Source organism: Callospermophilus lateralis, chromosome 2, assembly GCF_048772815.1.
Source record: "Callospermophilus lateralis isolate mCalLat2 chromosome 2, mCalLat2.hap1, whole genome shotgun sequence".
Lineage (NCBI taxonomy): Eukaryota > Metazoa > Chordata > Mammalia > Rodentia > Sciuridae > Callospermophilus > Callospermophilus lateralis.
In genome coordinates, this window is record NC_135306.1 from 65,356,438 (window position 1) to 65,380,593 (window position 24,156).

The 24,156-nt window shown below is 37.8% G+C and overlaps 1 long non-coding RNA gene across 1 annotated transcript in view; it reads left to right on the plus strand.

Moving 5' to 3' along the window:
• Window positions 1–5,869, plus strand: part of LOC143641426 (uncharacterized) — a 29,555-nt gene extending 23,686 nt beyond the window's left edge. Inside the window, exon 3 of the long non-coding RNA XR_013155335.1 lies at window positions 5,658–5,869. This is a non-coding gene — a long non-coding RNA (uncharacterized LOC143641426). The remainder of the gene's footprint in view (window positions 1–5,657) is intronic.
• Window positions 5,870–24,156: the final 18,287 nt, after the last annotated feature.

Here is a 24,156-nt window from a genome sequence, read left to right on the forward strand (position 1 = left end):
AGTGCTGTAGGAACATGGTGATTGTGGATCCTTAATAGGATTTCCTTTATTTAGAATCAAATTCTTGGTTTTCTGTTCTTATCTTACTAGACCTGTTAGCAGCATTGAAATACTAGATGGTATTCTGCTCCTAGAAGCTTCCCTGGGTGCCACATTCTCCTGAGGTTTCTTCTACCTCCTATCACATTGGTCACTTTTTCCCATTCTCCTTTGCTAGGTCCAGTTCCTCAATGTGACCCCTACTGTGAAAAAGCCTCAAAATCCTTACTCATTTCCTCTTTTCACACCTATCTGATCTCTTCATCTGATTCCAACCAGTCCATTTTTATATGCTGATGACTCTCAGGTGTTTACTTTTCACTATGTTTTACCTCCAAATTTTCTAACTTTAGTTGCCTACTTGACATCTTCAGGTGGATGTTCACAGGTATCTAACACTTTGTGTGGCCACTATGGAACTGTTAATTCCTTTCTATTATCACACACCATAACTAGCGCTTACATACTTCTTTCTTCCCACTTGCTCAAGCCAAGAATCCTCTCTTTCACTTAACCCACACAAGCCTGTTATCTACACTCTTGAACTGCCTTCAATCAGATCTTAAATGCATCCACTTCGCTGCATTTCCATGACTACTATCTTTTTTTGTTGTTTTTGTTTTTGTTTCTGGTACTGGGTATTGAACTCAGGGTCACTCGACTACTGAGCCACATCTCCAGCCCTAATTTGTATTTTATTTAGAGACAGGGTCTCATTGAGTTGCTTAGCGCCTCACTTTTGCTGAGGCTGGCTTTGAACTTGTGATCCTCCTGGCTCAGCCTCCTGAGCCTCTGGAATGACAGGCATGTGCCACAGCACCCAGCTCCATGACTAGTACTTTAACAAAGATATCATGATATTTCTCCTGGTTATTGCAATTGCTTCTTACCTTGTATCTTTGCTTCTAATCTTCTATGTAGCAACCAGAACAAACTTTTAGAAGTGTAAGACATATCATATCTTCATCAAATATTTGCAAAATTCTCTGTCACCCCATTCCCCATATCTCTATGGCTCTGGGTCTACTAAACCTTCATTGTATTTCACAAACACCAAGCTCATGTCCTCTTTATGTCTTTGAATCAGTTCTTCTTCTGGCTAGAAAAATCTTCTCTCATATCTTCACTTGTGGCCTTATTCTTTCCTATATTCTTGTTTCTTCTAAAATGTCACTTCCTCTGAGAGTCTTTCCCTGGGCTCCTGCAGAGTGTCTTCTCAGTCACTTTCTTTCCTAACAGCCTAAGAGTACAAAGGTAGTGGGCTAGCTACTTGGCCTATCGATTTAAATTTGTTCACGGTTATACTGGCTTCAAATAGATGACATAGCAACTTCTTTAGTTATACTCTCGGTTTCACCAATTTGATCAGTTTATTGTCTCACGAGGCCAGAGATGATCAGTCATTGACACTATCACACTTGAGGGTGCTATGGGCCAAAGCCAAGCTTACGTTCTCCTGTGTCAGTTGTCAGACACTGGTCATTTGCATCCTGGAGTAGTTATACAAGCTTTGTTCCTATTCTTTGAGAACTCATAATTTGGTCATTCTTACCTGCAACCATTGAATATCCACCTTTTTGCCAAACCACATATTTGATTGTGTTCATGTTACAAATCTGTTTTGTTTTTGTTGCACTAGCCCAGTTTACAAAATATCTATGGTTTGGTAGAAAGAGTTTAGTTTTAGAAACATGTCTTTTCTTGAATGTCTGTCATTCACATCTTAACACGCTAAGCCTCAATTTTGTCAAGTACTTAGTTTTCCTGTAGGTAAAAAAGCAAAAAACTCTCCCCTCCCCTCCCCTCTCTTCCTCCTCCTCCTCCTCCTCCTCCTCCTCCTCCTCTTCTTCTTCTTCTTCTTCTTCTTCTTCTTCTTCTTCTTCTTCTCTCTCTCTCTCTCTCTCTCTTTCCTCTCTTTCTTTCTCTCTCAGGGATAATATATATATAAAAATCCTTTAGAAGAGTGATAGATTATATTAGCTCATGAGTATGATAATATTTTTGCAAAGTTTAAAATACATTATAAATAGAAGGGATTAGATGTAAGGTTGTGGTCACACTGATAATGCCTGAAGTATATAGCCATCAGTTATTATTGTCACTTTTAAAATCTCTTTTATGTACCAAACTTGCAGAACAACTATCTTCTTATCTAGTATACCTTGAATAATTATTTTAATTACTTATTTAAATAAAAGTATTGTATTCACTAAAACCGGTCCCAACAGTATGACATAAAAATTAAAAGTCTGCCTTCATCACACAGCTAGAAACAAGCACTTGAGCTTAGGCAGTGTGGCTCCACAGTCCATGCTCTTAGTCATGACAATAAAACATGCCTTAGCCACCTGTCCATGTGAGAATGGACAGAGCTCTGTCTAACTTTAGCACCTATACTACCTCCTATTTTATGTCTCTTGATGTATTTACCAGTTCCCTATCGAGGACAATTTTTATATCTCCCAGGTTTTTCATTATTAAAATTAAATGGCAAAAAGTAAAAAATTAAACTGCATAGACAACATGGAGCTTTTTGTGTAACTTCTAAAAGTGTACAGCTGTTGCATATGGACACCAAACTATTTTAATGATAACACCAAATTGTCTTCTACCATGAATAATGATTTTCCTTGAAGTCTATTAACTACTAGAAGCAGGACCTGTGATTTCTATATGCCCCCATTTTATTTTGTGTTTTCTCTCTCCCTCTCTCTCTCTCTCTCTCTCTCTCTCTCTCTCTCTCATTGATGGCTCTGCACTTTGGCAAGGAATTTTACCACATGGCAAAGACAGCATTTTGGGAACATTGCTCCTATTCCTATGATGTACATCTCTGCACTTGAGCATGGGATAAGCTGACATTTGGTAACTTCTCTGCGTCTGCTACCTGGTACCCTGAGACTCTGGAAAAGTTTCTGTGAGGTTCTTCAACCTGAGATTCATTCTGGCAGATTTATTGGCTCTTAAACATTTACCCAGCCAGAGCCTCTAAATCAAGGATTCACTTTTTAGTACTGTAGGGATAGTGGGATGAGAGAACTGAGGTGAATGAAACTCCAGGGAGATGTAACTCCACCCCTGCTTCATCCTGGCAAACTTCTTAAGAAATTGAATGTATCACTTGTTTCCAGTTTAAGGCCTCTTTTCTATCACTGTGTTTTTTGTTTTATTTTGTTTTTAGCTCATTGGTACATTGATGAAAGGAAATCATCAAGGTTATTCAAACAACTACTGCCTTGTTCATTCATGAAGTTTTGTTTTTTAAGGGACATATTGAATAAGATTATGGTACCTATGTCTGAGAAACTTGCAGTCTTCTCCAGCTTTTCTGGAAATGAAGGATGGAGAAAATGGCTTCAGCTTAAATAGAAGAGAATTAAAACAGTGAGGAAGGTCATAATTATATTACCTTAGTTTATAGATGAGAACAATAGAACTAAGAGAAATGAAATGACTTGCCATAAATTTATTCTGATCACAAAATTCAGCTCAAATCTGGTTCTATTTACAGGGCACTCTCTCTTGTTTCAGTCAGCGTTCTCCAAACCTGAAAGATACAGGTTCCCAGTCCCTTTTACAGGGAATGTGGCATCTTTCCATATGTCTCAGGTATATAGAAATGCTGGATAAACTATTACAAAGCTATTTTGCATAGGTATCAAGAAAAGATAGAGAATTGGGAAGAGTTGTGTGTGTCAGGGGTGGGGGGTGGGGTGGTTGTGGAGACCAAGAGGTAGAGAAGAAAGGAGGAAGGAAGGATGGTCCTCCCTAATCAAGATCTTTTTAGCCAGTGGAATTTGGGGCACAAATTTTCTACTTTCATACTTTCTCATAGTTTACTAATTTTATATTTAGAAGAAATAAAAGTAAATTAATTTTTTAAATATAAAATTGAACTTATTAAATTAATTCCATCTCTTTGTTTCATCCTGAATAACTCTTTGCTGTGTGGAGTATCCAAAGGAAATCCTAAAACTAAGTTCCTGGGCTCCAACCAAGCCATCACATTAGGTACATTTACACAAAATATTCCTATTGAATTTACAATTTCAATCAGTGAAAGTCTTTTTCTTGAATCTTCTCTTGCATCCAGCAGAGAGCTGGGCAGGTTATCTTCACTCAGTCTGGCATCTTGATCTCCAAAGGGGACGGGGGCTGCTGTGAGATCCTGGCAGAGCTTTCAGCCTATCAGCATTAGCTCTTTGGCTAGAGGTCCCTCACATATGCTTGGCCTTTCCGCTTTCAAGCAGAGTCTCCTTGCCTGCACCAGGCTGGGTATTGGCAGGTGGTCTACTGGCCCCAGAAGCTTTCTGCATGAATTACTGTGTATGGTTTCTGCATACTGAAACTTGGCATGCGTGGTGCGCATGCACACACACACACACACACACACACACACACACACACACTCTTCTCCTGTCCCCTCTGCCCTATACTCTGTGTTCCATTAGAAGCCATCTAGATTCTTAGGGTGAATGTTGGGTCAAATCCAGGCTTTTCTCAAAGAATCACCTACTTTCCATTACAAGTTACCATACTCCACCCTTCTTTTCAGATAAAGCTTCTGTTCTAGTAGTTTTCCAATTTCTAGACTTCTTTTATACATTTCTGGCTTCCTTGTTCAGTCCTGACTCCAAACAACCACATGAATGACTCAATCTTGTCATTCCATGGCCCTAGAATATTCTGTAGCTTCTATCACATTCAAGATAGTGTGTATATTCCCTAGATGGCAAGCAAGGTCCTTCATGATGGAGTTCCATCTTACCTACTCAGACCTCATCTTCTCCACACATTTCCCATCTTCCTCTATTGCTCTACCACAGGGCTCAGGATGTGACCTGCTTTCTCATGCACCACATGATAGTCTCTCTGTGTTCTTCACTTTGTCCCCTGGCCAATAGTTTCTTATCCTTCCAAAATCAATTTGAGTGTAACCTCCATACAGTGTGAAAATGTATCTTGTCATATATTTGTGATCTGTGTACATATCTTTATCTTATACTTCAATAAAAGTTATATTTAAAAAAGTTCCCTTTGTGAAGCATATTTTTTTTGTGGTATTTAGGACAGAAATAGAGAGCGTAGGTTTGATTCAAGTGAACTTTTGGTTTGGTGAATGCTTTTTTCATTCTGAGGATGGTGTCAAAGGACAAAATGGATAAAAAAAAACTCCTTGAACTGAGGTTAGTGTTTTTTTTTAAGAAATAAGTTGCTCAATCATATAAGTAGGTGTTCTTTGAGTATCTGAGAAGTTTGATTTCTCAGCGTAAATATTGGCAAGCTCAAATAATTTTGGCATAAGTCAGAGTATAAATAAACAAATCAGAATTGGAATTTCACTCTTAGCTGGTTATCTTCATCCTTCAGCCTTTAAGGCTTCTGCAAACAATGGACATAAACTTACTGGCCTGTGCACATCAATCAAATCTTCCACAGACCTTGCTGGCTCACATTTCACCACTACAGTTTTAAATTGATTTTCCTCTTTGGTATAAGGATTATTATTAATTATCTAAATGAACATCTTTGAACCTTTTCCTCCAAATATTTAATGTTCTAGGAATATCATACTCTGGAACATTTTAAAAACAGTACATTTTCTTCTCTTTAAACAGGGTGGAGGAACCTGGGAACCCTGACCTTTGAATGGCATCAGCCATATCGGCCACTGCCATGTAGAGCCTGCACCTTGGAACCAGTCCAGTCATCACTGCAAGAACTCACCAGATTTCTCTCTCACATTCCCTAATAAAGGGCTTTTAGTGTCTGCACAGGTGGGAATTCTGCTGCCCCGCTTCTCATTTCACACTTCCTATACTTTCTTTGCTAAGTATTCAACTTCCCAAAATAGAACACAGTTGTTTGAATCTGTGTGTAGGAATTTCATGGGAGAGTAGAAAAGGTGTCTGTAGCTCCCTATAATTACCACACCTGAGTTAATTTTCTTATTGGTTATAAAACAGATAAAGGATACAGAAGAGGGCTCAGAGGCCTCTCAAAGAACAGCATTGGGTTTTCTTTCATGAGAGGACCCATGATGGAGCAGGGCATTAATGCCGAAGTGTGAACAATGAGGAAGGAGAGGACAGGAACTTTTGTCTGGTCAGCCACCCACTGGTTCCCTTTATGAATCTCATATTCTCATGAGGTCTTCTTCTGATGGTATCTCCCCTTCCTCTCTACCTTATGTTATTGAGCTTCCATATTCCTTTCTGCCTAGATGAATTCTCTTCATCCTTCAAGGTCTAGTTCAAATCTCACCTCTGCTGGGAAGACTTCCTGGAAATCTTACCTAGAAGTGATTTCCCTGTTGTGTGAGTACTTAGAACTCCTAATGACTGTATTTTCTGAACAAAGGTAATTTACAGTAGTAATAGCTAATAAAATAACTGATATCAACTCTTTTACATGACACAGGGTTTGGGGCCTTTCATTTGGTAATTACTCAACTCAATATTTGTCCATTTACTTAAGTGCTTAATGGAAATTGAGGCCATGAAAACAGAATTTAAGAAAAATTTCTGACAGTTGGAAATGCTGCTTTTATACTTCTGCAATGAAGTGAATAAGATTGATAAAAATCAGCATAACAGAAACAAATCTTGAGCTGGTATGTACTGTATGCCAGGTGTTGTGGTAAATGATGTACATTCATTATCTCTCTTGATCTCAGCTTTTCACCTCAAAAGTATCAGAGAGAGAGGTTAAAAATGCTTGCAATAGAATCATATAAATAGATGAAAGTATCATAGCAAAGGGAATACAAATGAAGTAAGTCAGATAAAATCCTGGGTTCAGTCATTACTCAAAAATACATGCTGTTATTACCAGCTTTTTCACTGCTGTGACCAAAAGACCTGATAAGAACAATTTTAGAGGAGGAAAAGTTATTTTAGAGCTCATGGTTTCAGTGGTCTCAATGCATAGATGATTGTTTCCATTGCTCTGGACCCCAGGTGAGGCAGACAAGTGTAGCTAAGGACATCGCACCAGGAAGCAGAGAGAGATACCCTTCACCACTGACAAACATATAAACCCCAAATGCACACCCCTAATGACCCATCTCCTCCTGCCATACCCTACTGGCCTACAGTTACCACCCAGCTAATCTCTATCCAAGGGAGTACTATACTGATTAGATTAAGGACCTTATAATCCCAATCAGTTCACCTCTAAACCTTCTTGTATTGTCTCACACATGAGCTTTTGGGGAATACTTCATACCTAAAGCACAACACATGTGCTATGTATTCTTACTTGGAGATGAGGTACAAATTTGGCTCTAAGCTTCCTAGTGTTTAGAGTAAAAATTGACACACCATCAATTAAAACACACACATACTTTAAGACACCAACTGGCTCTTTAAATGTAGCACCATATATGTTGCATCAAACTCTTTCTTATTACAGTTCTAAGCATAGGCCAATGCCATCTTGATGAAGAGCAGAATGGCAAAGTCCTTTCTAAAGGAGGTGGTAAACTATTGGGTCTAGGTATGCAGGTGAAATTGGTTTAACATACACAAGGGTCAGAAGAACTGTGCACATTTCAGGAAATTCTCTATGGATGTTGTTTTTTACAACCACAAGTCCCTGCTATCTGTCTCAGATAATTATTCTCTTACCTTCAACTAAAAGCTGCATGGGTCATGGTACAGCACCTATTAACACCTATAGAATTAACATGCTCAGGAATAGCCTTTGGAAAACTCAGGTCTGTAGGCAATTTGGAGCTTTAAGCATTGATTTTTCCAGTGGGGAAAATGAAATTCAAATTCCTTTGCACGATTTATAATGCTTTTGACAACCCAACCTCAACCTGCTTTTCTAGATCTAATTTATTGTCCCCTTTTCAGCATCTTCATGCTTCACTCCCACCAGTCTGTAGAGAGCCATGCACGTACTCAGTGCTTTCACTCACCGAGACCTCATAGATGCCTCCTAGAATTCCCCCTCCTCTCCCACTTCTCTCCTGGCTTCTCTGCCTAGGGGATCTCAAAGGATGTCACCTTTCCTGTGAACCCTGCCCAATTCCATTGAACAATCAATCTTACTCATTACTAGATTCCCAAAGAAACTTGCTTAGATCATATTTTATTATCCTCTTTTGTGTGCTTCTCTGATTTTTCTGCCAAACTGTGAGTTCCTCCAGGGTAGAATGTGTCTTATTTATCTTAGTAACCTAGCACTGGGAACATAGTCTGACCTGAATTTATTTCACCTAATATTTATTGAGTGCTTCCTGCACTGACAAAGCAAGTTGGGACAATTCCCATCCTCTGATGCTAACTAAAAAATCATGAGCTGTTCCACAGGTGACCTAAATATGTTTCCATACTCTCTGAAACAATGTAGATGGATTGCTCAATATGGCTCAATATAAGAAAGGATGGCCCAGTAAAGAGGCTGAATCACAGACTGTTTCCACGGAATTCTTTTCTCCCTAACAGTGTTTCCCAGATTTGAAAAGCTCTAAAGGAAGCTTTTCTTGTATGTTGTCATTTTATTTCAAGTGTCTTCTTTTATTTGTGTAGCATCTGTCATACCAAAGAACTTTGTAAAATTATATTTGGCATGTGGATGCTTTACTTTATCCAACAACATAGCATACGCTCCTGATAAGTAAAACAGAGTAACTATCCCAGGAGACCTTGGTGTATTACAGCAGACCTAAGAGAAGAGTCAGGGGAAAAAAAAAAAAAAACTAGCTTTCTCCTTAATAGCCTGACATGCACAGGACACTTAAGAACTAAATTACTATATTTAATTGTAATTGAAAGGACCTATTTGGATGGAGGTCACAGAAATGTGCAGATCTGATCTTGGACTTCCAGAGCTTTTAATCATTTATTCATCACAAAATGTCATATTATACACATTTAGCGCCATAAAAGCACTGCAAATGTGAAAACTTTGCACAAACGGAGTTTCGAAATGTGTTTAGCAACAGAAACACTTTTGATACAGAAAATGAAAACAGTATCTAAAAAGTTGCTTTGCGTAAAATTGTTTCTGGTTGTACATTAGCCAGTCCAACAAAGTTAATGTCTTGAGGGGAAAAGGGGACAAATCTTGAGGAAGGAATATTATTATTTTGTAAGGCATCTTGCTGAAGAGATGCCTCTACAGTATTTTTAGACAAAAAGTAGTGGGCCACTTCAACAAGCCCAGAAAGTTTAAGGATTATGAGGACTTTGGTTTCTCAAATTCTGCCACCTACATTTCCTCGGTCCATATCTTAGGGTCCTATTTTTTTCCCTGTCAAGGCCTTGATTTGACTATGAGATCTAATAGGGCTTCCCTTCTCTGCAATTTGACTCTCATAAGCAGGTCCTGGGCCTAATCTGCTTTCTTCTTAGTAGTCGAGGGTCTCTGAGTACTGTCGGAGAGGGCCTTTTATTGGAATATTATGCTCTGAATTAATGGTTGGTTAGGTTAAGTGTGCAAACTCCACAACCCTTATAATTACCATTGGTACCCCATCTCTCTAGTGTTGGTGAGTTTGTGGATGACAATATCCCATCCCTTTTCCCCTCTGGTGAGTTTCCTTGTGATTTTTGAGGTAGCAGCACGTCCCTCCTTTAATGGGGTTCATCCCTGGGTAGCTTAAGAGTTCATTTTCCAAAACATCTGCTGTAACTTAATAACTAAAATAATTTTACCTCAAAGTCAGGACAAAATACCAACAAATACAGAAGACAGAATTCCTAGATGTATGTCAATTTGCTTGTATTTTACAAACTGAGTGATACTAGTAATGACTAAAGAAATTCCATGTAGATTCCAGTGTGCAACAGAGTTGAAGGTCTTAATCCAGTTCTACTGTTAAAAAGATGATGTTGTTCTTCCATCATCATAGTGATTTTCACTTATTTTTAAAATAATATTCCTCTCTATTTTAGTTTGTCATTTTTTCCTCTCATTTTTATTATACTAAAACTGTCTTTGCCAATATTCTTTTGGATAAATTAGCTGATAGGAAGAGATATAATACATTACATCAAGAATGAAGGGTCCAGGAAAAATGATTTTTGCCTCATTGGACCATCTCTTCCCTTATCTTCCTGTCCTTAAATAAGAGAATAGGCTTGCTATTTCAATTAGAAGACCAGAATTTCAGGCCCAGTTTTGTCATTTATTGCTTCTGTTTGCCTCAACAATTACTCTCCAAGCCTCCTGTTCCTCATGTAGGGACAATCAGAAAATATACTTGCTGTCATCCCAACACTGCTCGCCCGTTCTTCTCTAGTCACACCAGGCCATATTCTCTTCCTCTGTCACAATTCAATATTGGTTTTCCTCTACCTGAAATACTCTTCCTGACACTCTTCAGTTGTCTGGCTTTTTATTCATCAGCCTCATCTCAAATGTGGCCTTCACTGTTCTACCCAAAGAAGATCGCCTCATAAACTTCATTATCCTGGCACACTGTTTTCTTCAGAGTGCAAATTACAATCCATAATTATTTTATGTGTGTGTATAAAATTTGTTTTCTGTACATTCAACTAGATTTAGGCCTTTTAACTGCAGTGCCAGTTCACAGTGTGACATAAAATAGACTCTTAATAAACGTTTGTTAAACATCTGAATTTACTTCATTGAGCTGGAACCTATTAACAATGTAGTATATGTGAAAAACATCTTCATTATATTTCTATCTGTACTACACTTTAGATGCAAATAATGTTTCATAATGATAATGATCAAAGTGTTCCTTAGGTCAATGATTTGATGTGATGTCAAAATAATAACAGCTTTATGAATTTTGAAATTTTTATTATATGTTTCAAATATTCATGCTCATTATTCTTGCAATATTTTTCTTGAAACGTGTCAGATACATTATCTAGTAAACTAATTATATGCAAAATTTGAATTAGGGAAGATTGGCAAAATTTGTGAGCTCAACATGTATAAATGATTATATATAAGTAAAGAATAGCTTTCCACTCTGTCCATCAGTCAAAATTTTTAAGTTCCTTTGATGTTGGATTTGAGGAAGAAAAACAGAATCGAACTGAAATAAATGCACTTCTGGAATGCCAATCACAGAAGTGCCCATCAGCATTGAGCCCTATCCTAATTTAGCATTGGATATGCCTGAGAATGAGCAACTACCACTGTCAGATGATTTGTATCCATAATCAGAAAAATGTGAGGCATAAAGTTCAGGTGCAGATTGACATTCTCCAGCCTGCTGAAGGAAGTAGATCATGACCTTTCAAAGCCACAAGTAATCACTTAAGTCCATTTTCTTCTCAGCCACCTGGAACATCAAATCAAGAAGCATCGATGAAAGTCTCAGATTTTGAATTGCAAAGTGACACCCAAACATCTGGCTATTACAGGTAGAGCTGGGGAGAGGGAAAATTAATCAAGCAGTGGATTTTTAAGAGAAAGTTGGCTTGCATCTTTTACACATAAGGTGGAGGAAACTTATGTTGAAAACCTTTTTTTTTTTTGCAGAAACAAAATCTTTTGTGACTACAATTCTTTTACTAGTTTTATGATAATGTGTCCTGGAGTAAGTACTGAAATACATAGAATGGGAATTCTGATCTCTAAAGCTCTTAGAATTGGGTAGCATCATGTGCAAGTCCATCTCCATGTAACAGTGTGCTTCCTGGCTCTCACAGGCACAGGGCCTGCCTCTACTATTTTATTACTCTACTAGCAATTTTCCTAGACTCTATCACCCTCAGCTACTTCCTTAGGAATAGGGGAGACATGATGTAACTTTGGACTCAATAATTGGCTGGAGGCCTTGGAGTTTCATCACTTTCCATTTCACATGGGGACAAGATAGGAAAGAACAGGATTGGCTATTATATTTTGAATACCTGCAATGTGTCAGGTTCTATTGGATGTATTAATTCATTTCATTCAGCCCTCTCTATAACACTCAATGATTCAAAAAGAAAAAGTGACAAGGAAAAAGACAAATTTCCATTGGGAAAAATGTAAGTGACAAATGTATGTGACAGAGCACGGATGCAAACCCACCTCAGACTCCCAAGACTCATACTCTCTCCACTGTGCTATCCAGTTTTCACCTGAAGTCTACTAACTGTCTAATTTGTCACCAGGGTTAAGGCCAGTGCTCCGTAGGGGGCAGGTTGGACCACTGACCTGCAGAGAATGCACCCTGTGTTTGAATTTAAACCTACCTCCTCAGAGAATTTCCCTTCATGGTCTCACAACAGGGCCTGTATCAGCATCTTTAGCACCACTGAGCCTCCTTCCACCACTGATGATGATCAGGAGATGAAGGTGGTTCCCTCTGGAGACTACTTCCTAGAGCTTTATGAAGCAGTAACTCTCATCAGTAGCTCAGGAGTGTATAAATCAATCAATCAAAGAGAATCAAAGAACTTTTTGGTGATTTTAAGTAGTTAGATGAAGGAACATGTTGAAAGCAAATTCCCAGCCTTAAACATCAACCCCATCCTGACCACTCCCCAGATAATATCTCATGAAATAGAGAGAAATCCTCCCCACTGAGCCCTGCCCCAAATTTTATGAGAATAAAGGTGAAAAGACTGCTCTTGTTGGAAGCCATTATTGTAACAGAAAATGTAACTCCCAACCTAAAGGGCCTAATACACTTCTGAATCCCTCTGTACCACTCAGCTGTCTTAAAAAAAATGTTGACTTAGAAATTATTTTTAGAGGATATATTACCATTTCAATGATTAGTTTCTTGGAGACAGTTTCCTTGTTATACATTTGTTGAATTATCTGTGTCTTCTAACACAGTGACTTTCTAAGCAGTGGATACTCGGTACATATTTCTTAGTTAATTAAATCAGACATTATATGTTCTATAAAATAAAATAATTTCTTACTATGCAAGCTCTGCAAACATGTGATTTGGTACACAGCCAATATATTATGACTCATCTAGTTACTGAGGATATAAGAACAATGACATTTAAGATAGTAAATTATTTGCATTATAGAAAATGCACATAATCACCAATTCTTCCATCCCCTGAAGTGGTTATTTAATGCTCCACTGCAATTTGATATCCAAATCTTGGAATTTATTTAAAAAGTCAAACCACATTAGAGCCCTATCACTCAACATGGTTTTCTGATTAATGAGCTACAAAACAAATGAAGCAAGTTTTCAGTTAATGAGCTACAAATAAACCTATCTGTAAATACTAATTACCACTAATCTCCCAATTAGTTACACTTCAGGTTTATTCTCTGTATTTTCATTAATTTATTTCCTTTACCCTAATCAGTTAAGTTTCATCTAAAGATAATTATAAAGATATGATTTCCAGAGGGGAAGTATGGGGAACTCTATAGACCTGCTTCCCTACAAAAGAGCCTTAACTGGTATAATCATTTTAAAAACCTAGCAACTATTTAAAGTATTGGTGAATTATATAAGGGCATATAGCAAACGTTTATTCAAAAACTATATATGGTCAACTAATCTTGACAAGTGTGCCAAGAATATGGGATAGGGAAGGGATTATGTCTTCAATAGAGGGTGCTTAGAAAATTGTATGACCCTTACAAAAACAAACAAAAAACAAACAAACAAAAACAATGAAAACTGAATATCCGCCGGCCAAATATTAGGTAAAAATGTACTAAAGACTTAAGTATAATATTTAAAAAAGCAGTATAAGACAGAAAATAATTAAAATCAGAGCTGAAATCAATGAAATTGAAACAAAAGAAACAATTGAAAAAATTGACAGAACAGAAAGATAGTTCTTTGAAAAAATAAATAAAATTGACAGACCCTTAGCCATGCTAATGAAGAGTAGAGAGAAAATTCAAATCACTAACATACATGATGAAAAGGAAATGTCCCAACAGAGACTACAGAAATATAGAAGATAATTAGAAAGGATTTTGAAAACTTTTACTACAATAAAATAGAAAATATTGAAGGCATTGACAAATTTCTAGAGTCATATAATTTGCCCAAATTGAATCAGGATGATATACAGAATTTAAACAGATCAATTTCATGTGACGAAATAGTAGACACCTTCAAAAGTCTACAACCAAGAAAAGCCCAGGACTGGATGGATACACAGCTGAGTTCTACAAGACCTTTAAAGAACAACTAATATCAATACTACCCAATTTATTTCAGGAAATAGAAAAAGAGGCAGCACTTACAAACTCATTCTATGAGGCCAATATCACTTAGATTCCAATATCAGGCAAAGACACATTAAAAAAAAAAAGAAAAGAAAACTTCAGACCAATATCTCTAATGAACATAGATGCAAAATTTCTCAATAAAATTCTGGCAAATCGAATACAAAAACATATCAAAAAGATCGTGCACCACGATCAAGTGGGATTCATCCCAGGGATGCAAGGTTGGTTCAATATATAGAAATCAATAAATGTAATTCATCACACAAATAGACTTAAAGATAAGAATTATATGATTATCTCAATAGAAATGAGAATGAAAATTGAATATTTGGTTTGTTTGTTTTTGTAAGGGTCATACAATTTTGTAAGCAACCTCTATTGAGAAAAAGCATTTGACAAAATACAGAAACCCTTTATGTTCAAAACACTAGAAAAAACTAGGGGTAACAGGAATATAGCTCAATATCATAAAGGCTATCTATGCTAAGCCCCAGACCAGCATCATTCTAAATGGAGAAAAATTGAAGGCATTCCCTCTAAAAATTGGAACAAGACAGGGATGCCTTCTTGCGCCATTTCTGTTTAACATGGTTCTTGAAACACTGACCAGAGCAATTAGACAGAAGAAAGAAATTAAAGGGATACACCTAGGAAAAGAAGAACTCAAATTGGCACTATTTGCCGATGATATGATTCTATACCTAGAAGACCCTAAAAGTTCCACCAGAAAACTTCTAGAACTAGTAGATAATATCAGCAAAGTAGCTAATCAAAGGCATTTCTATATATCAGTGACAAATTCTAGAAAGGGGAATGAGGGAAACTACCTCATTTACAGTATCCTCAAAAAAAAAAAAAAAAAAACCTTAGGAATCAACTTAGCAAAACAGGTGAAAGATCTATATAATGAAAATCATAGAGCCTTAAAGAAAGAAATCAAAGAAGACCTTAGGAGATGGAAAGATCTACCTTGCTCTTGGATAGGCAGAATTAATATTATCAAAATGACCATACTTCCAAAAGCACTATATAGATTTAATGCAATTCCGATCAAAACCCCAATGAATTCCTCATAGAAATAGAAAAAGCAATCATGAAATTCATCTGGAAAAACAAGAGACCCAGAATAGCTAAAGCAGTCCTTATCAGCAAGAGTGAAGCAGGTGGCATCACTATACCAGACCTTAATCTACACTACAACGCAACAGTAACAGCATGGTATTGGCACCAAAACAGACTGGTACACCAATGGTACAGAACAGAGGACACAGAGACTAACCTACAAAATTACAATTATCTTACATTAAACAAAGTGCCAAAAACATGCTGGAGAAAAGATAGCCTCTTCAACAAATGGTGCTGGGAAAACTGAAAATCCATATGCAACAAAATGAAATTAAACCCCTATCTCTTACCATGCACAAAACTCAACTCAAAGTGGATCAAGGACTTACAAATACAACCAGAGACCTTATGTCTACTAGAAGAAAAAGTAGGCCCTAATCTCCATCATTTTGGAATTAGGCCCCAACTTCCTTAATAAGACTCCTGTGGCGCAAGAACTAAAATCAAGAATCAACAAATGGGATTGATTCAAACTAAAAAGTTTCTTCTCAGCAAAAGAAAAATCTATGAGGTGAATAGAGGGCCTACATCTTGGGAGCAAATTTTTACCACTCACACATCAGATAGAGCACTAACCACTATGGTATATAAAGAACTCAAAAAGCTAAACACGAAAAAACCAAATAACCCAATCAATAAATGGGCCAAAAACCTGAATAGACACTTCTCAGAAGAAGATATACAATCAATCAACAAATACATGAAAAAAATGTTTATCATCACTAGCAATTAGAGAAATGCAATTCAAAACCACTCTAAGATTTTATCCCACTCCAGTCAGAATGGCAGCTATTATGCATACAAACAACAATAAGTGTTGTCGAGGATGTGGGGGAAAAGGTACACTCATACACTGCTGGTGGGACTGCAAATTGGTATAGCCAATACGGAAAGCAGTATGGAGATTTCTTGGAAAATTGGGAATGGAACCACCATTTGACCCAGCTATCCCTTTCCTCGGTCATACCCAAAAGACTCTAAAACAGCATACTACAAGGACACGGCCACATCAATGTTTATAGCAGCACAGTTCACAATAGCAGCACATTCATCTATTGAAGGGAATCTAGGAGCCAACCTAGATTCCCTTCAATAGATGAATGGATAAAAAAAATGTGGCATATATACACAATGGAATATTACTCAGCAATAAAAGAGAATAAAATCATGGCATTTGCAGGTAAATGATTGGAATTAGAGAACATAATGCTAAGTGAAGTTAGCCAATCCTAAAAATACAAATGCTGAATGTTTTCTTTGATACAAGGAGGCTGATTCATAGTTGGGTAGGGAGAGGGAGCATGGGAGGAATAGACAAACTCTAGATAGGGTAGGGGGGTTGGAGGGGAAGGGAGGGGGCATGTGGTTACAAATGTGGTGGAATGTGATGATCATTATTATCCAAAGTACACATACAAAGACACTAATTGGTGTGAATATACTTTGTATACAACTAGAAATATGAAAAATTGTGCTCTATGTGTGTAATAAGAATTATAATATATCCCATCTAATTCAAATGTATGATATGTCAAGGTCATTGTGCTGTCATGTGTAACTAATTAAAACAAATTTTTTTAAATAAATAAATAAATAAATTTTTAAAAAATTTAAAAATGGAAAATGAAAAGAAAGATATAATGTGACATGATCATTTCTTAAAATTATATGAATACATGTGTTTGACATGGAAATGTGCCCCCATAATGTACTGTGAATAAAAATTAAATTGTAAAAAATATTTTTACAACAGTAAATGATAAAACAAAATAAACATTTTATTTAAATTTATGCAAAAAAATTGAGCAAAGAATCCAAATACACATTTTTCCTAAGTTATGCTGTAAGTTATTAATGAAGCCAGAACTTGAAATATGAAACTTTGAAGCCTGTCTCTCAGTCAGGTGCCCTTTGCTACATAGCTGCAAAATAGCCATGGTTTTATCTTATGATGGACAGCTTGTGAATTGCCCTCTTTTTGTTGTTTATGCATTGGAGGAATCCTTTCCTTTTTCAATATCTAATCCAGATCAATGAAAATGCTTGTAACTGTTTCAAAGATCAGTCACTATCAAGTAGGAGAAGAAGCAACTAAATTAGACAAGGGTGGGAGTAGGGGTGAGTTAAAACCTTTTGGGTGTGACCAAGGTGGCTAGCTTTCTAACAAAATTTGGTGCTTCTTCCCTTACTTAAGTACATAGAGATAGAAATGACAGTGTGTTCATGTGTCAGATTCCTACTACTGGATGTGCAGGTGGGGATTTTAAGTAGCATGGATTTTTTTTCTGTACTTTCTCTTTCCCATTCCACTGGCTGTCAAGCCTTCTGAATCCCCAGGGAATGGTAAAAGTAATAACTATAGAGAGACCTACATTCTGAACTCTCATGTGGAAGGAAGCCACTGACTGTCCAGGGAGAACTCTTACAGGAGCAAGAAATAAACTTGTACTGTGTTAGACCACTGAAAGTTTTGGGTTTGATATAGCAGTTCACATCTGAGTTCATATTCTGGGAGATAGAAGAAAATATGGGGCAAAAGAAAAGCTGAGGGATGTTAAAAAAAAATGAGTTGGTGGATATAAAAATTGCAAGACACAGAGTCATTCCAGCTAAACTGGGAAAGGACCTGGAATAAAACAGGTGAGCACTCTCCACACCATGCCTTCCCTAACTTGTTCAGTCAGTACATCATGTGGCCTCATTCTGCTAAGCACTATTGCTTCTATTTCTCTCCATTCCTGTTTTCATTACCTGAGACTGGATCTTCATTTTTTGGTGGGTTTACTGCAAATACTTTCTAACGAGGTGTGTATTTTGTAGCACACAAAATGGATTAGGACCCACATCTCCACACTGCCTCGTCCAGCTTGAACCTTTTCAATTAATTCCCAAAGTGATTACCATGAAGTCCAGACTTCTTTGCAAGACACTCATGGCCCTTTATGCCACGGCCTCTGTTTCAGCGATCACCTTCCTGCCTTAGATTGTATAACTGCAGTTGTTGTCATCAGATTATTTTGGCTTTCTGAGAGGGTCATGCCTCTTGTGTCTCTTAGTCATTGCATAAGATACCCTGCCATCTGAAACGTCCTGCCTCATCCCTTATCCCTTCTTCCCCACCATGTCTCTCTTTACCAGCAGTGATATTTCCACTCAATTTAACTGTTGCCCCTTCTAGAAAGGTTTTTCAGACACCCTCAGTCCCAATTAGCATCTTATTTTCTGTTTTTTCTTAGTACCCTGTTCATACCTCCATCAAAGGATTTTTATATTACCAAACTATTTCTCTATCAGTATCTTCTGTTAGATTGATCCTCAAGGTCAGAAAGACCCATTCACCACTGAATCTTGGCATGCTGTAGATACTTGGCACAGAGTAGGTGCTCAGTAGTATTTTTGTTTTGTTTTGTTTTGTTTTTTAGGGGGGTTTGGTTATTGTTTTTGGTTTTGGTCTAGGTGGATGGTTTGGAATGGATACCTGTTTGTTACAAGCCTAAGAAAAAGTCATACACAAGACAATTATTAGCCATGCTGGTTAGCTTCTAGTGAAAATAGAATCACTTTCTTTTTTCTATAAACTTATTTATTTAATTTTCATCTGTAAATAGTTTTTCACATAGGATTTTCCAAAGCTTCTGTGTTGGATATTTAAAAGAATTTGATTGATTAATTAATTGCTAATATGTAAGTAGACAAGCCAGTACATCTCCCTCTCATTCTCCAAGCGAGCCAGAACTTGAAAAAACCTGGTTGCCTGGTCTTGAGGAATAAAGCACACGTGAGATTAAGGCTTTGGCTCTGAGTCAGAGATGTCAGTGTGGAGTCCTGCCATAACACTTGGTAGCCACGCGGCCTTGGACAGTGTTTCAAATGTCTTTAGCAGAGTGTCTGCTACATAATAAGAGTCCAACAGCTGGTAGCAATAGGGATTATGTTATTTTTGCTACAAATATTAATATTAATTTTATCATTCTCTTGTCCTAATAGTGTTGTCACACTGTGACTAAGGCATCTTCACCTGGGGGTTTGTACACTTTGTGCAGAAAAAGTAACTAAGAAAGACCAGCCCTATGAGGTCATTGGGGAAGACCTAAAGCTCCTCACTGGACGGGCAAGAAAACCCACACTCATCAGGGTTACGAGACCTGCTCCTAGTCACGTAGCTAGCCAGGACAGAGCTGAGACTCAAACCAGAACTTCTGATTCCAAAGCCAGTTCTCTTTCCACTACAGTGCCCAGCCTCTGGGCATTAGCATTTCCATGTCCCACAGGCTTCCACAATTCTAAGATCAAATAGGACTTTAGATTCCAAATAGGCATACAGGGACTGTCTGTTCCCCTCTCTCTATTCATAGGTACTTGGGATTGCGGGCCCATAGGGCATTCTGCCCATGCTTCAGTGCTTTCGGATATGGCTCCCCTCCCCCAGGGACTCCTTCTGCCAAGGGGTCAGACTGGCTCGAACATAGACTAAAGTGCCTTTCTACAGAGTTGCTTCCACGTCTCCCCCAGGACTAGGCTGGGAATGCCATCTACCCACCGCACTCCAGAAGCCCAGAGATCCCAGGGATTCTGTGCTTGGTAGATAGATGCCTATCATGGAAACTGAACATGACACTTGAGTGAACATCAGGGTGTGCTAAATCTCTGAAGTATGATGCTCAGTGCAAACTGTGAAAGCAGATAACATACAGCACTCAGAAAGTCATAGATTGTCCAAGCCTGATAGGAATTGAGGCCTCATCTAGTGTGAACTATTTATTTTGCAGAGGAGGAGATCTGGGCACAGAAATAGGAACAAAATGTCCAGGCCATGGTGGTAGTGGTTGTGGGGTGTCTCCTAGGTCCCATTGTCCCGTCCTTTCCATCATACTCATCATTCACGTCTTTCTGGGGAACTATCATAATTGAAGACCTCCTCTGGAGACCTACTGCTTCAGGCAAAGAAACCTGCATAGAATATCCACCACGGTTGTGGGAAGCTGGTCTTTACTTAGGCCATTGTTAGTGATCAGGAACACCTTTCAAGGGTGGGATGGCTGGAGACTTTATGTAAAGAGCCTAAAGCCAGGACATATAGATATGTGATCAGTTCTAGAGCTGTTCTGAGAACAGTGCTCACCACTGTTAGCATATAGAGGAATGTGCTGGAGAGGCAAAATATCATTAGGATCCTGAGTCAATCGAAGGCCAAAACCAGGAGAGGGGTTATCAGTTGCAAGAGTTAATTAACTCCTTAGGGGAACTGGAGAAGAAGTATTGCCCCTGGCTCCTCTAGTGCTCTTAGCCCACTGCCCCTCTGTAAGTGGGTGGGAAATCTTAAAGAGACCATGCTGAGTTAATCAGTTCCTGGAAGCTTTAATGTCTTTAAATCCTATAGAATTGATATCCCAGAAACTCCAGGGACTCCCTAAACCAGATTTTTTTCCAGGTGGACATACAGGTAGTATATCTAATGTCCTCTGTTCTTAGCCTCCTATATTCCGGACCTTTACCCCAGTCCTCAATCAACGATGCACAATTCCCTACAGTATAACACTGCCCTTCCAGAAGGCCAAGGAGATGGGTCCATAGCAGGGGACTCTTCACAGATAATGGAGAACTGAAAGTGGATCAGAAAGAGAAAAAAAAACCTGGTAAGCATATTACATTCCATCCCATTTAATGCAGGAAACACCATTTCTTTATCCTTAAGCCTCCATTATCTTCCTTGGTCCCTAGTACATGGAAGAGACTGCATAAGCCTCTAGCCAATGACTTGGTAAATAAATGAATGAAAGAATAAAGTGAGTGCTTGAGTTAATGAGTAAATGAATGAACCATCTAGATGAGAAAATGACTGCTGAAAAACACAAAGGGAATTGCAAAACTTTGACAACACATACAAAAATCTGGATGAATTCTATGACGGAGAAAGATCACCTCTTTATATAATTTCCATTGATACAGAATTTCCTCTTCCATTCTTTCATCTCCAGAACTCTATAAAACAAGAACACTATAAATGAATTATTAAAATAATTCATTTAAGGTAATCTTTAAAATTTAAATGTTTTAATAAATAAGTAATTTTTGTATGATTTCTTTCATTTTTCTAGCTAGTAGAATCATTTTTCCCTCAGAAACTATTTTTCATTTGTATTCTCTCAAGGATCCTATATATGGTTATCACCTTGCCTCGTCATCACCAAATTCATTGAGACCTTGGTAAGGAAAGAGGCAAATGGAAATAAGAGAAAAAGGAAGTGAGGAGAGGTGTTCTAGATGCAGACAACCTTGCAGTCCTGAGTCCTGGGTCTACCATTTATCAGAGCAGCTTTGCACAAGGTACTTAGCCTCTGGATTATAATGGAACTTACCTGTGGGCATGATTATGAGTAATCACATAAGGAAAGTACTTTGCATCCTTGTTACCATATAGTTAGTGCTCAATTTTAGTTATCATATTGTATTGCTATACTACTGTATTACATTACATTACATTACAGCATATTGTATAACATCATATCTTTTCATATCAATCATATATTATATGATATATATATAATTTTATATAGCAGTATTATACATAGCAGTATTATATAGCCATTATCTATAATATATAGGATATATATTATAATGTAATATATTACAATTTACTACTTATAACCATTATATATGTGTGTGTATGTATAATTTACATATTATATATATATTACATATATTATATGTAATATATTACATATGTGTTATATATTACATATGCCATACAGTATAGGGCCAGCAGTGTATTGACTGTGGCTTTGTTAAATAAGTGTCTGGATGTGTTGACCAAAGTCACATATTCCACATAGCTCTCCTCCAGTCAGCTCCCTTTTTCTGTCCAGACGCAGACCATTCTTTACTGCTCTCTTCTGTGTACTCTGAAGGTAGAATATGGGGGTCCACTTAGTTTTCCTCTGAAACAAGAAGGTAGCTGAACCATTCTGATCTTCTCAAAATGTGTCTCCTTCCTTCTCATTCAGGAGAAGTCAACTGAGTACAGAGTCTTGATATGAGTCTTGCCTTTAGGGGAGGAAAACCACTTCCAATCTCTTTGGTTCGCCTGAATTTCACCCTTTCCCTCCAGCATCCCAAACTCCCACTCACTCACCTCAGCAAGCCAGGTTTTGGAGTTGGTTGGATGGTTACAGTTATTAGAGCTCAAGGGTAAGTCCAGAGTTGAATCTGGCCGCTCATTTCACTCCCTCCACCGAGGCAGTTAAGGTCAGGGCAGTGGTAGGGAAAGACCAGGGGTTTAGAGTAGCCTTCACTCGTCAGGGAAGACATGATATCCAGTTAGAGAAAATAAAATACGTTGACACATTTAACTATATACTCAATCCTGAGCAATCACTGTTGGATGATGTCTTCTCCCCTTTTCATCTTCTTTAGGTTCTAGGATCCCTATTTTATAGGGCAAGGCAACATGCTAAAGGAGGATGGAGCCCTTCCCCCAGCCAGAAGGAATGAAGGGTAGTCAGCTTATGTCAAGCATGGAAATTTTATTTTCCTTTCCCCATGATTGCTTTGGGAATGGGAAAGGGACCCAGTTCTGAGCAATAAGATCAAATGGAAAGTCTAGTGGTGGGTTCGACTCAGAAGCTTTTTGTTTCCTGCTATAAAGAGAAGCAGCAAGTTCCCTCCTCCATGACATAAATGCAGTTATGTATGAATGTGGTACCTGGAGCTGCAACAATTATTTTGTGATCATAAGCCAACAATCCAAAGAGCAAAAGTAGAACAATAACAGAATGTGGAGCTTTTGATGATATTATTGAATTGTTGAATTAATTTAGAATAATCTATATCTAGACTTTCCATGATTTGTGAGATGATTAAAATTTTCTATTGTTGTAGCCAGTATTTCTCTCTTACATGCAACCAAAGACATCTTGTGTCATATAAACACTATCCAACTTGTGTTGTAATTTGTCCATTTTCACATTTGTAAGTTCTATTTTTATTGATTTTTGTATTCCTAGCACTGAGTATAAGACTGGCACTTAGTAAGACTTTAACAATTGATTGAAAAGGTGTTAGATGCAGGATTCAATTTTAGGTTCTGTGAAACTTTGATTGTCTCATTTCAAATTCATTTCTATTACTAGGAAAAAAGAATTATTGAGAAGCACTATGAAAAATGTCCACAATAAAAACATACAGTGTTACCTGTCATAAATATATAAATAATTACTGGTATAGTAGCTACTGCTGAGAAATGTCTCTTGAAGGTTCCCAGAAATTTCTGTCAGTCACATTAAGACCTAAGTCTCTGGTGATCATTCCTTCTGGACCCAAATCAGTGTACGTAGCCATGGAGTATTTAAAGTGATATTGCTCTAGAAAACCTAGGATGCGTGTTTTGTACATTTAGTAAGGATTTCTTTAATATCTTCTACTTACCAGGCACTTCATTAAGCACTGGGGATGAGAAATGAACCACCACTCGGCCCCTATCCATGAAAAGCTGAAGTGCCAATACAAAGCTACTGACCTACATGGAAGTGGTCACAAATCTCATGCCCAGTCCTCTTAGAATAGCATAGTGTTACCACTGAGTTAATTAAGAAAACCAAATTCTTAGGCATTTATCTTTGGCGATGTTCACAAAATGGTGAAATGGAAACTTCCCAGGCTCAGCCTTCCTGAGCCGAGTCTGTTTTGGAAGGTGACTTTCTGCTGTAGTTGCACTTAGCCTTCAACATGTACATCACATCCTCTAGAGGCACTCCTAGCCCAGAGTGTGTCCTCTGCATGGTTCTCCCAGAACAGCTATTCCAAGGGGAAAAGGAGTTTGGGTGAATATTTGGGAAGATTATGCGTAGTGCCTTGCTT